Source organism: Balaenoptera musculus, chromosome 4, assembly GCF_009873245.2.
Source record: "Balaenoptera musculus isolate JJ_BM4_2016_0621 chromosome 4, mBalMus1.pri.v3, whole genome shotgun sequence".
Classification (NCBI taxonomy): domain Eukaryota; kingdom Metazoa; phylum Chordata; class Mammalia; order Artiodactyla; family Balaenopteridae; genus Balaenoptera; species Balaenoptera musculus.
This window is the reverse complement of record NC_045788.1, coordinates 36,106,070-36,118,549: the sequence shown is the minus strand read 5'-3', so window position 1 is coordinate 36,118,549 and position 12,480 is coordinate 36,106,070. Positions and strand designations below refer to the sequence as shown.

The window sequence follows — 12,480 nt, the reverse complement described above, 5'->3', positions numbered from 1 at the left end:
GCCCTAGAACGAAAGTGAGTCCTTAGTAGATGGTTGGTAGTTATCTGGTTAAACTGAATTGAATTGACTTTTTGACTATCTTTAATGTACAAAATACTGGGATAGTTTCCCACCAAATAAACGTTTATTTTGATTTATAGAAACATGAAAAATGCTCATCAATAGTCTTCAGTTCTAGTCCCTATGAGATTGATGTGTTTCTCCCCATCCCCTGGTACCCACGCAGCAGTGCCCCCTCCTGGAGAAGGGTAGGCGGAAGGTCCTTCTCCCTGGCTGCAAGGCCTGGGGGTGGGGGGGGTGAGGGCACAGTGTAGGCAGGGTCCACCGCCACCCATGAGGAAGAGTTGCCACTTAAAAATGGGACATATTCCCTCAGGATGGAGAGGGATCAAGTGGCAGCTTTCCGGACAAGGGAACTCTGCTTGTACAATTTTATCTCTACTACTCCCCTCCACAAGATGTAATTAATTAATTAATTAATACAATTCTCAAAAACCCTTGGTGGCAGTTTCCTTGATCGTTTTTCTCTCTCTAATGAGAACATGCCTGCTTGAGACATAGGATGGCATATGACTATTTCACTGTGAAATCTCAAATTAGTGGGATGTCATTTAGAAGATCGTTTTACTTAACTGACACTTGTTATTTCTAACCTTTTAAAAGCAGTGGGAGTATAAAGAGAACTTTGAACTGTTATTGTGTCTTCTGATGAAACTCCTTCATGTACCAAGGAATATATGCTTTGAAAACCTCTGTTTGAGGCCCTTGGCATACACCTACCAGGGCATAGAAAATGATCGGTGAAACATAAAAAGACAAAGAAAACTACCTTGACACACACACACATACCTATCTTGGTTACTTAATTACCTTGGTGGTGGTTTACAGGGTAATTTCTAAGCATAAGGAAACATGCATATCATTTAAATGATCTCCTTGCCTGTATGAAGACATATTTAGATATTCAGAAGTAATAACGTTTGTGCAGGTAGGCTACCTCCCTGGCCCTTTAACATCTCACATCATCATAGTGTAATTATCAAAACCAGGAAATGAACACTAGTACAGTACTAGTAACTAAACTACAGACTTTTTTTTGAATTTCATTGTCCTTTTTTTCTGTTCCAGGATCCTAGGCAGGACCCAACACTGCATTTCATGTTCATGTCTCCTTAGTGTCCTCTGATCTGTGACATTCCTCAGTCTTTCCTTGTCTGACACTTTTGAAGAGCACTGATCAAGTACTTGATAGAATGTCCCTCAATTTGGGTTTGGATCATTTTAGGGTTATAGATTTGGTGACTTCTTTTTCTATACTGTAGTTTGACTTGTTTATGTTTTGTATATATTTTTTATAACTATCAAGAAGGCAATATAAAAATGCAATTATAATATTTATTATGCCACAGTTAACTTTTCTTCATTCTTTTATTAAACAAGTATTTATTTGAGTTTATCATGTGCCAGGCCTTGTACTTAAATTATCAGGATACAACAGTGAGAAAATTATTTCTCCCCTCATGGGGCAGATTTAAGAGGAGAGACAAAATAATAAGAAAAATAAGTTAAATATATAGTGTTTATTTATGAATGTTAATTTCATCAATAAATAAAATGTAAAATGAATAGAGTTGCTTGATGAATGTTAAAGAAAGTCATGTTTATAAGGTCGGCTACAGTAGGTAAAATGTCAGGGGATGGGGTTGAGATTTTAGATGGGGTGGCCAGATAAGGTTCACAATGAAAGTGGCTTTGGAGAAAAGACCCAACAAGCTCCTTTACTTTCTTTACTTTCCATGCAGTTACCTTGGAGAAGAACATTTCAATGGGGAAAACAATGTGGAGGGGGCTTACTTGGCATGTTCAAGGTCAATGAGGAAGCCAGTGTGGCCAGAGAAGAGAAGACGAGGTCTGAGGGGTAACGGGGAACAGATTGTGTGGGGTGATATCAATCATAAGAAGGACCTTGGAGAGGAGTTTTGAACAGAGAAGTGACACAGTCTGACACTCTTTGAAAAGGAACCTCTGCTGTGGCGTTGAGGGCACACCTCTGAGGCTGAGGCTGAAGCACCAGCACCAGTGAGGAGGCTGTCGTGATAAATCCAGGTGACACACGACAGTGGTTTGGTCTGAGGTGGTGGTAGTGAGGACGGTCAGAAGTGCTTGAGTTTCTGATAGATTTTGAAGGAGAGGCAATAAGATTTGCTGATTAAAAGGATGTAGGGTGTGAGAGAAGGTGAGACTTCAAGTACAACATCAAGGTCAGAACCAGGGGAGAATAGAGAGCCAATTCAACACACTGCACTCTGGATTTAACAATTTTTAAGTTTGGTAAATAGAGCACACATTGACTCCAGGTTAACGTAGTCAAGGCTGACCAAATGGTCGAGAGGTATTTAATCTAGTGGTGTTTAGAGTTATTCATCTGTTACATCACTGAAGAATTTAAGGTTGGAGATTCAAACCCCAGATCTCAGTGAACTCAGACTACACACTGCACAAAATTAATGTGTTCACCATCTCATTTTACTAGAATTATTCCCAGAGAGAGGTAGAACTGCGGGTGGGAGCATCCCCCCAAATGTCATGGAAAGCAGGAAACAGAGCGTAAGCCCAAATCAGTGTTGACTTGGAGGACCAAGTGCTAAGCTGTTGGCCACTACCTGACACCAGGGCCAGGGCGTTCCTTGCACATTCCAAGTGCGCTGTGTGTACCTCCCCTCTTAGCTCTGGGCTGAGCCTTCTGAGAATGGAACCCTTCCCCATGTCCTTACATCCAAATCCTACTTATTCCTCAGGACCCAGAACTTCAGCCTCAGAGTCCAGTGCTGCTGGACCAGTTCCTTAACACTTCCTCTCCTGTAGGTCTCTGTTCCATTAACTCTATGACCCTAGGGAAGTCCCAACCTCTTGATTTCAAGTTTCCTCACACACAAAATTAGGGACCTTAAGCTTCCTTCATCTCTATGATTTCGTGATTCTGTGGCTGGGCTTTGAAGGGTGAAGAACTCATCCCATTCTACCAGTTTGAACAAAGCATTACTACCACACCAACCATATCGCATTGTAACTACATAAATTTTTTTTCACATATGACTTGTTCACCGGGCTGCATCTGTCCTGAGGGGAGGGACCAAGTTAAATCTAAATCTTTAACTCTAGCCACTGAAGTGAAGCCTGGCACATAGTAGGTGCTTAATAATCATTCACTGAATCAGTAAATAAACACTTTAAAAATTTGGGTGTCCAGGGACTTCCCTGGTAGTCCAGTGGTAAAGAATCCACCTTCCAATGCAAGGGATGTGGGTTCGATCCCTGGTTGGGGAACTGAGATCCCACATGCCACAGGGCTACCAAGGCTGTGCGCCACAACTACTGAGCTCGTGCACCTCAACAAGAGAGCCCGCGTGCTGCAAACTACAGAGCCCATGCGCCCTGGAGCCCGCGCACCACAACTAGAGAGAAGCCCGTGAGCTGCTTCAGATCCCACGTGCCTCAACGAAGATCCTGTGTGCCGCAGCTAAGACCCGACGCAGCCAAAAAAGTAAGGAAAATAAACAAACAAAAAAACTCGGGCGTCCAGCCCTGTAAGAAATGTCTCTAACATGAGAACATGTTGGTTGTTTCCCTGATTCACTACATTGGATCAGAGGTTTTCAAGCCTGGCTGCACATTTGAATATCCTGGGGAGCTTTCAATGATTCTGCTGACCTGGTCCCTCATCAGACCAGTTAAATCAGAATCTCTGGGAACAGGACCCCCAGCATCAGAATTCTTAAAAGATCTTCAGATAATCCTAATGGCAGCCAGGGTTGAGGACCATAGTTCTATTTTTTTTTAAATTTTATTGAAGTATAGTTGATTCACAATGTTGTGTTACTTTCTGCTGTATAGCAAAGTGACTCAGTTATACACATATATATTTTTTCATACTCTTTTCCATTATGGTTTATCTCAGGATATTGAATATAGTTTCCTGTGCTATGTAGTAGGATCTTGTTTATCCATCCTATATATAGTAGCTTGCATCTGCTAATCCCAAACTCCTAATCCTTCCCTCCCACAACCCCCTTCCTTGGCAACCACAAGTCTGTTCTCTATGTCTGTGAGTCTGTTTCTGTTTCGTAGATATGTTCCTTTCTGTCGTATTTTAGATTCCACATATAAGTGATATCATATGGTATTTATCTTTCTCCTTCTGACTTATTTTGCTTAGTATGATAATCTCTAGGTCCATCCATGTTGCTGCAAATGGCATTATGTCATTCTTTTAAATGGCTGAGTAATAGTCCATTATGTGTCTATATATATATATATCAATATATATCTATCTATATCTATATCTATCTATCTATCTATATCACATCTTCTTTATCCATTCATCTGTTGATGGACATTTAGGATGTTTCCATGTCTTGGCTATTGTAAACAGTGCTGCTATGAACACAGGGGTGCATGCATCTTTTTGAATTATAGTTTTGTCTGGGTATATGCCCAGGAGTGGGATTGCTAGATCATATGGCAACTCTATTTTTAGTTTTCTGAGGAAACTCCATACTGTTTTCCACAGTGGGTGCACCAATTTACATTCCCACCAACAGTGTAAGAGGGTTCCCTTTTCTCCACACCCTCTCCAGCATTTATTATCTGTAGACTTTTTAATGATGGCCATTCTGACTGGTGGGAGGTGGTACCTCGTTGTAGTTTTGATTCGCATTTCTCTAATAATTAGCGATGATGAGCATCTTTTCATGTGCCTATTGTCCTGTCCATCTGTATGTCTTCTTTGGAGAAATATCTATTTAGTTCTTCTGCCCATTTTTCGATTGGGTTGTTTGTTTTGTTGTTGTTGTTGTTATTGAATTGTAGCAGCTGTTTGTATATTTTGGAAATTAAGCCCTTGTTGGTCACTTCATTTGCAAATATTTCTCCCAGTCCGTAGAATGTCTTTTCATTTTGTTTATGGTTTCCTTTGTTGTGCAAAGGCTTATAAGTTTGATTAGGTCCCATTTGTTTAGTTTTGCTTTTATTTCTATTGCCCTGGGAGACTGACCTAAAAACATTGGTATGATTTATGTCAGAGAATGTTTTGCCTATGTTCTCTTCTAGGAGTTTTATGGTGTATTGTCTTATATTTAAGTCTTTAAGCCATTTTGAATTTATTTTTGTATATGGTGTGAGGGTCTGTTCTAGCTTCATTGATTTACATGTGGCTGTCTAACTTTCCCAACATCACTTGCTGAAGAGACTCTCTTTTCCCCATTGTATACTCTTGCCTCTTTTGTCGAAGACTAACTGGAGGACCACAGTTCTAGATTCTTCACATACTGATATTTTAGTACCTCTTCCTTTTCTTTACACTCTGACTTGCCTTTCTAATTCTTTTACTCAGCTGTTACTTTACCATTCCCATTTTCAGAGGTTAAGTTACTTGCCCAGAGTCCAAGTAACTAGTAATTGGTGGAGTTGGGGCCAGGATTTAACCAATGTCGCACCCTTCATCACAGTATGGTATGGAAAGTTTGCTGTTCTTTCAGTAAGATAGGTGAGTTGCACAGTTACCTTAATGTTCATATTGATGCAGGATCAAAACAAAACAAACAGAAAGCAGATACCTAGAAATCTGGCCTGAGAGAAAGGCTCAGAAAATGGGATTGAGATGTACAGACAGGTGACAGAGGTGAAGAATTGGCTTATTGCCCTTGGTGCCCTCTTGAAGGGCATGGAATGGAGCTGTCCTCCTGCTGGGGAGGCAGCAGAGTGAGTGGCTAAGTAGCAAAACAACATTCTGAGCAACCCCATTGTGGCCACTGTAGATGAACTGGATGTAGACCTATGTCTGGGCATGTGGGACATAGCTCAAGGCTCTATCTTTTTCAAATGGTACAGACAAAGCATTCTTTCTTATATCGGTTTGTATTTGTTTTCCACCAAGCCTGGCCCTTATTTTTGGATCCAAGCTGCAGTCTGGTCTCTCGTTTTTTGGCTACTAGTGTATTGCTAATGAGCATCTGGCCTGAGATAACAGGAGTGATAACAGCCTAGCCTTTACTGTTTTACTTTGGTTACCTTTTCTTGCAAGAGCCAATAATACTATTTAAAATCTGGGCAGGGAGGGGGGGCAATGAAGGGCTGCTTTCACACCTGCACTTTAAAAAAGAGCTTGAAATAGTAATGCAACTAGGCAAGGAAGTGGTAAAGGCCATGCAGAATAAAAGTGGGCTCTCAGGCAAGGGAAGTGCAAGTAGTATACTCATTCACAGGCAACTCTGCAAGATCTGAAGAATTCCATGTATATAAAGATGAGGAAGTGAAGTGGTAGAGAAATGACTTTCCACAGGTGGTTAGTGGTGGGATCTCCAAGGCCGTGGTCTCCCCCAGCCTCATGCTGTTTTCTGGTAATGATGCCTCCTCGTCTCCCCCACATACTCTGCTCCAGCCAAAATGGTATGGCCTAGCGTTTGCTCTGAATGCTTGTAACAATATCTTGCTTTCATGAATCTTCCCACTTTCTTCCCTCTGTCAAATGCCTCCTGACTGAACCTTCCTTATGATAAACTTTACATCTGTTTCTGCCCACAAACTTCCTTGTCTATGGATGAAGAACAGGCCACTCCTCTGGGCCACCTCCCTGCTCCCAGATTCTCCCATTTCCACCTGAGGACAGGTTTTATCTTTCTTCCCATGAGACCTCATACACAGAGCCATCCTGGGCTTTAAGCTCTCAAACCCTTAAGAGCCAGGAATGAGAGTGGAGCCATAATGAGATGTACCTGTCATTGAAGAAATTCTTGGGTGTATTCTTGGGTGTATGAAGGAGCAGAGTGTACTGGTGGGCAAGGCAGTGGCAGAGGGGAGCCTGGTCTTAGATTAGGCAAGGCCAACGTAGAGCTGGCTGGCTGGGTCTTCCAGAAAAACCTGTGGACCTTCTTCTAATACTTGTCTGAAGGCTGGCGGTTTTGAGGGTTAAACGTCTAGGATTGACATTACATCCTTCGCGATCCTTATAGAGAATGTACAAATATTTGATATTTTCCTTCTTTCTTTGACTTAAAGTTTTATGTACTTTTAATTCCGAGGGATACTGCTAGCTCCATTTTGTCTTAAGATTTGTTTCAGGGCAAATCTACCTGGAACCACTTTGTTCTGTTTCTCCATTAATCTGATCAGTAAAGTTTAAAGACAAGGCAGTAGTAACAGAAGTAGGATGAAGGACTGGAGGAGAAGTTTAGAAGAGGCAGTTTTGTTCTATAAAGCAGAATGCCAGGGTTGACAGTCCCCTCAGGAGCTGCTGCGCACATAGCATAGGAATGAAATTTCACTGCCTTAAATCTTCCCCCAGAAAGCAATGACCCACTCCCCAAATTTAAATGTTAGAATTAATGATACATAGTAATGTAAATCCATGGCTAAATCTTCTTACATTTCCTCATGTAGGTGTGACTCCTGAATTGGTTGATTTAGCACCTTTAGCCTGTTATGAAAAGTTTCAATAAAGCCAAAAAATTCTTTGATGAGTTTTTCTTCCTAGGGTGTTTTAATTTTCTGCCCACACTGTTGGAATGAATATTGCTACTTTTATAATAAGAAGCAAAAGTTTAAAAAAAAATCCGTATTGCTTTACTGGGAAATCCATTGATAAACAAGGATTCTAACAAATTACAACTCTTCCTATTTCCTGAACATGAAAAAGAGGCAGAGGCACTGTTTACATTTTGTTAATACTTTGTCCTAAGTTTCTTGGTCAAATTTCTCATGTTTTATTGTACTAACATTTACATGCTGAAAATTATTTCTTACAACAAAGTTTCCAGGGCACTTATAACCAGCATGCATCATTAATGTGCATTATTCATTTTGTTCTTTGGAAGCACTCCTATAAGAAATGAACAGAATAGTGGTGCTGGGAAAACTGGACAGCTGGACATGTAAAAGAACAAAATCAGAACATTTTCTCATGCCACATAAAAAAAATAGATTCAAAGTGGATTAAAGACCTAAATGTAAGACCAGAAACCATAAAACTCCTAGAAGAAAGCATAGGCAGAACACTCTTTGACATAAGTCTTAGCAATATTTTTTTGGATCTGTCTCCTCAGGCAAAGGAAACAAAAGCAAAAATAAACAACAGAACCTAATTAAACTTAAAAGCTTTTGCACAGCAAAGGAAACCATCAACAAAATGAAAAAACCTACAGAATGGGAGAAAATATTTGCAAATGATATGACCAATAAGGGGTTAATATCCAAAATATATAAATAGGTCATACAACACACTATAAAAAAAACCTGAAAAACAAATAACCTGACTAAAAAATGGGCAGGAGACCTGAATAGATATTTTCCCAAAGAAGATATACAGATGGCCAATAGGCACATGAAAAGATGCTCAGCATCACTAATCATCAGGGAAATTCAAATCGAAACCACAATGAGATACCACTTCACACTTCACACCTGTCGGAATGACTATTGCCAAAAGGACAATAAATAAAAAACGTTGGCAAGGATGTGGAGAAAAGAGAACCCTAGCACACTGTTGGTGAAAATGTAAATTGGTACATCCACTGTGGAAAACAGTATGTAGGTTCCTCAAAAACCTGGAAATAGAACTACTATACGATCCAGCAATTCCACTCCTGGGTATATATCCAAAGAAAATGAAAACACTAATTCAGAAAAATATATGCACCACAATGTTCACAGCAGCATTATTTACAAGAGCTAAGATATGGAAGCAACCTAAGTGTCCATCAACAGATGAATGGATAAAGAAGATGTGGTGTATGTGTGTGTGTACACACACACACATACCACATACAAATGGAGTACTACTCAGCCATAAAAAATAATGAAATTTTGCCATTTGCAGTAACACGGATAGACTTGGAGGGCATTATGTTGAATGAAATAAGTAGGACAGAGAAAGACAAATACTGTATTTTATCACTTATATGTGGAATCTAAAAAATAAAACAAACAAATGAATATAACAAAACAGAAACAGACTTACAGATATAGAGAACAAACTGGTGGTTACCAGTGGGGAGGGGAGAAAAAGGAGGGGCAAGAGAGGGGTAGGGGATTAAGAGGTACAAACCATTATGTATGAAATAAATAAGCTACACAGATATATTGTATAGCACAGGGACTATAGCCAATATTTTATAATGACTTTAAATGGGGTATAATCTATAAAAATACTGAATCCCTATGTTGTACACCCAAAACTAATATAATATTGTAAGTCAACTATACTTCAATTAAAAAAGAGAAATGTACAGAATATTTAACATAAGTGAAATAACACTGTTGGAATAAAATTAGACACTATGGGATACTAGGACTAAATGGCAACTTCTGTTTTTTTTAAACAAATTCAAATATTTTCAATATCTTATTCTAAACTGGTTGAAATTAAGGTTGAAAGTATGTATATACATATATATATTTTTTCTTTTTCTGTGAACTCCTAACATGGGACCTGAAACACAGTCTGTGCTCAAATACATATTTTTATTTTTGGCTTTATCTCTTGTCTTTCCATAGTAAGTTATTATGAATAAGAACTCTCTGGAAAAACACTACTGTCAAGAAGTTTGAAAGTCAAGGTGACCTCCTTTACACTTACTTTTATCTTTAAAAATTCACGGCAAATCTTTATCTTTGTGCAGGGATATATTTCTTTGATAGTTCAGTGAGTTATTCTCCCCCAAACAGTAATAATTTTGCATAACTCTGGTGTAGCTGTACATAAAAAACAGTTTGTGCTCATAGGACTATCAAGATATACTGGGAAATAAATTTTAATTCCATGGCGAGGCAAAGAAACTTTCTTAGTGAAAACAAGATAGGGATAATACATTGTGAAAAAGAATGAAAAAATTTTATAACAGTCCTTTCAAATTCTCCCTCTTGTGCTGTGAGTTTCATGATGTTTATTGTATTAAATATCACTAATGAAAACTCAAAGTTGGAATACAAAGTGCTTCACATACTTTTTGACTAAGAAGTTTTTGAAATGTAGAGAAATTAAAACTGAGGAAATACATAAGGGATAATTTAGCAAAAACCTAAGGATTTTTAAAAGTTCCCAACCCTATTACACTCAAATTAACCCAATTCCCATGTTTCCCTGTGGATTTATATATTTACATACAAAGATTAGCTTATTTTATCTGTAGCTGTTAATGATTTCAGCTTTTCTTTTTAACCTATAATGTCCTTTTCCTAATGGAAAATTCATAGCTGTATCAAGCAGATGAGGTATTTTAGCATTTTCCATAGAACTATGCATGAAATTTTTTATGCACTCTTTCTCTATTTCTAACTAAGCTACAAAGGTCTTCCTCTTTCAGTAACTGTATGTAGAAATTTATCATGTTAAAGAAGAAAACAGAGCAATACTAGATCATAAAACCATGTTGGTGTATCTTTAGTTTTAGGAGATCCCGTTTAATTCAAATTCTACATAGAGTCACTTACCTTTGAAATGATATTTTATATTATACTGAAAGCTTAATTGTGGTATGGAAGAAGCCCAGAACAGCTCCTGGCAGCCTCATCTGGACACTGGTGCCCCCAGGCTTTGGCACTGAGGCAATGGCAGTATTATAAACACATAGTCCGATTTTACAGGTTGGAATGAAATTTCCTAACATGCTATATAGAAAGTTAAATGTAGATAACCAGAGGCATCAAAAAATATGAAAAATATACTGCTATGTCAACAATACTTTGGATTGTTCTCAAACACAGAGGACAGCCCTTCTTGAGACATTTTCAAAACTACTAACATCTTGGGATAATCTCTGTATCCCCAGAGACTACATAAAACCTGGTACATAGGAGGGGCTTATTAAGTGTTTCATGAATTCAAGAACAGCAGAGAAGAAGTGATCCTCATAGAAGTAGTGTTCAATAAACTCTTTTATTGCCTGCTGATTTTCTTTTCATTAATTCATTGCTTGGAGACGAGTAAATATGAATAAGTCCATCTGTGGCCTTTATATGAGTTTGTGACCTGGGTACCCATCAGCCACCACACTGATACACACAACGAGAGGACATTCTGAAGGGTGGCTGGCAGCTTGGCCTGGATCTAGGGAGTAATTATGGTAGAAATAACACTTGCATTTGCCATCTTAAAGCAGTGATGGCATCTATTTCTCCTTCTGCTAGCACCAGGGGCCCTGATTTAGGGAAGCAAGGGAGGGTGTGCCCAGAAGGAACTCCTGGGGCAGCAAAGATAACCTCCTGGTGACTCTCCATCTTTGATTATTTTGTGGTTAGTCAAGAACCTTAAGGATCACTCACTATGAAGAATTAGAACCTTCTGTTAACTAGGAAAGAAAAAGAGTACCTAATGGCAGTGAAGAGTGTGCTACCAAAAAGTTGGGTGTGTACAGCCCCTCATGATTCCTGAAGGCTGGGTGGAGAGCTCAGTCTACCCTCCCCAAGGACAGGGGATCTCTCTGCCTTGTTCATCACTGCCTCTCCAACACCTAGAACAGATTTGAGTTTTGCAGATCAACTATCTCACATGTCCTATGCAACGCATTCTAAAATCATCTCTTATTTTTCAAAAAATCATGAAGGGTAGGTATTTTCATTTTCTTTCAGATACACCTGAGGTTCATTATGTCTGTGGCTAAACAGGTTCACCTTTGAGACCTGGTTCATCTCTAAAATAGACACTGATACCTACTCCAGTATTGCTGTGAGAACTAAACGAGACAACGATGGAACACTTTTTGGAGAACTTACGTTGTGCCAGGCGCTGTGCTACACACTTTATAGACATGATCTCATTTGGAACTCATGACCACTCTGGTTTGAGTTTATTTGCTGGGGAGGGGGAGGGGGTGGTTGAGCCGGGATGTGAGCCCAGGCAGAGTGACTCCACAGTCCACGCCCTTAACAATTTCAGTAGTATATGCCAAGGGTCCAGTACAGTACCGAGCATACAACAGGTGCTCACTAAATGTTACTTTCCTTCTTATCTTCCAAAGAGATACCATTTGAAGCAGCAAAAGTTCCATAGGAAGATAAATGACTTTTCCTGAGACGGCAGTGAAAGCCAAAGTCAACACTGGAATGCACCAATTCTAACAGTCTACTCATCTCAACAAAGCTCAGGAAGATTTATTATTTATTACAGATCATTCTGAAGTGACAAATGAAGAGTGATGAATAGACTAAAACGTCAAAAATGCTGCAAAATTCTGAGTTTCAACTGGACTAAAGCTAGATGAAAGACAAACACCCCACCTGGTACTTGTTTCTTCATTGGGCACCAGAAGTGGCATCCGTCTCGTTCTCTGGTGGTGCCTCCTGCATGTTGCCTGGGAATCCAAATCTCTTAGGTGCTCAAAGCTTCCATGGTGGACCCAGCCATCTGATGAGCAAGTAACTCAGGTGGCGAGCCAGGCCAGCTATCCTCAACTCTGGCCCAGTTAGTAGGACCACCTGGGAGCTGAT

At 39.5% G+C, this 12,480-nt stretch overlaps 1 protein-coding gene across 1 annotated transcript in view; it reads right to left on the bottom strand.

The window, feature by feature from the left end:
- Nucleotides 1-12,480, bottom strand: part of KCNAB1 (potassium voltage-gated channel subfamily A member regulatory beta subunit 1) — a 282,120-nt gene that overhangs the window by 94,518 nt on the left and 175,122 nt on the right. The gene's annotated exons all lie outside the window — the stretch shown is intronic.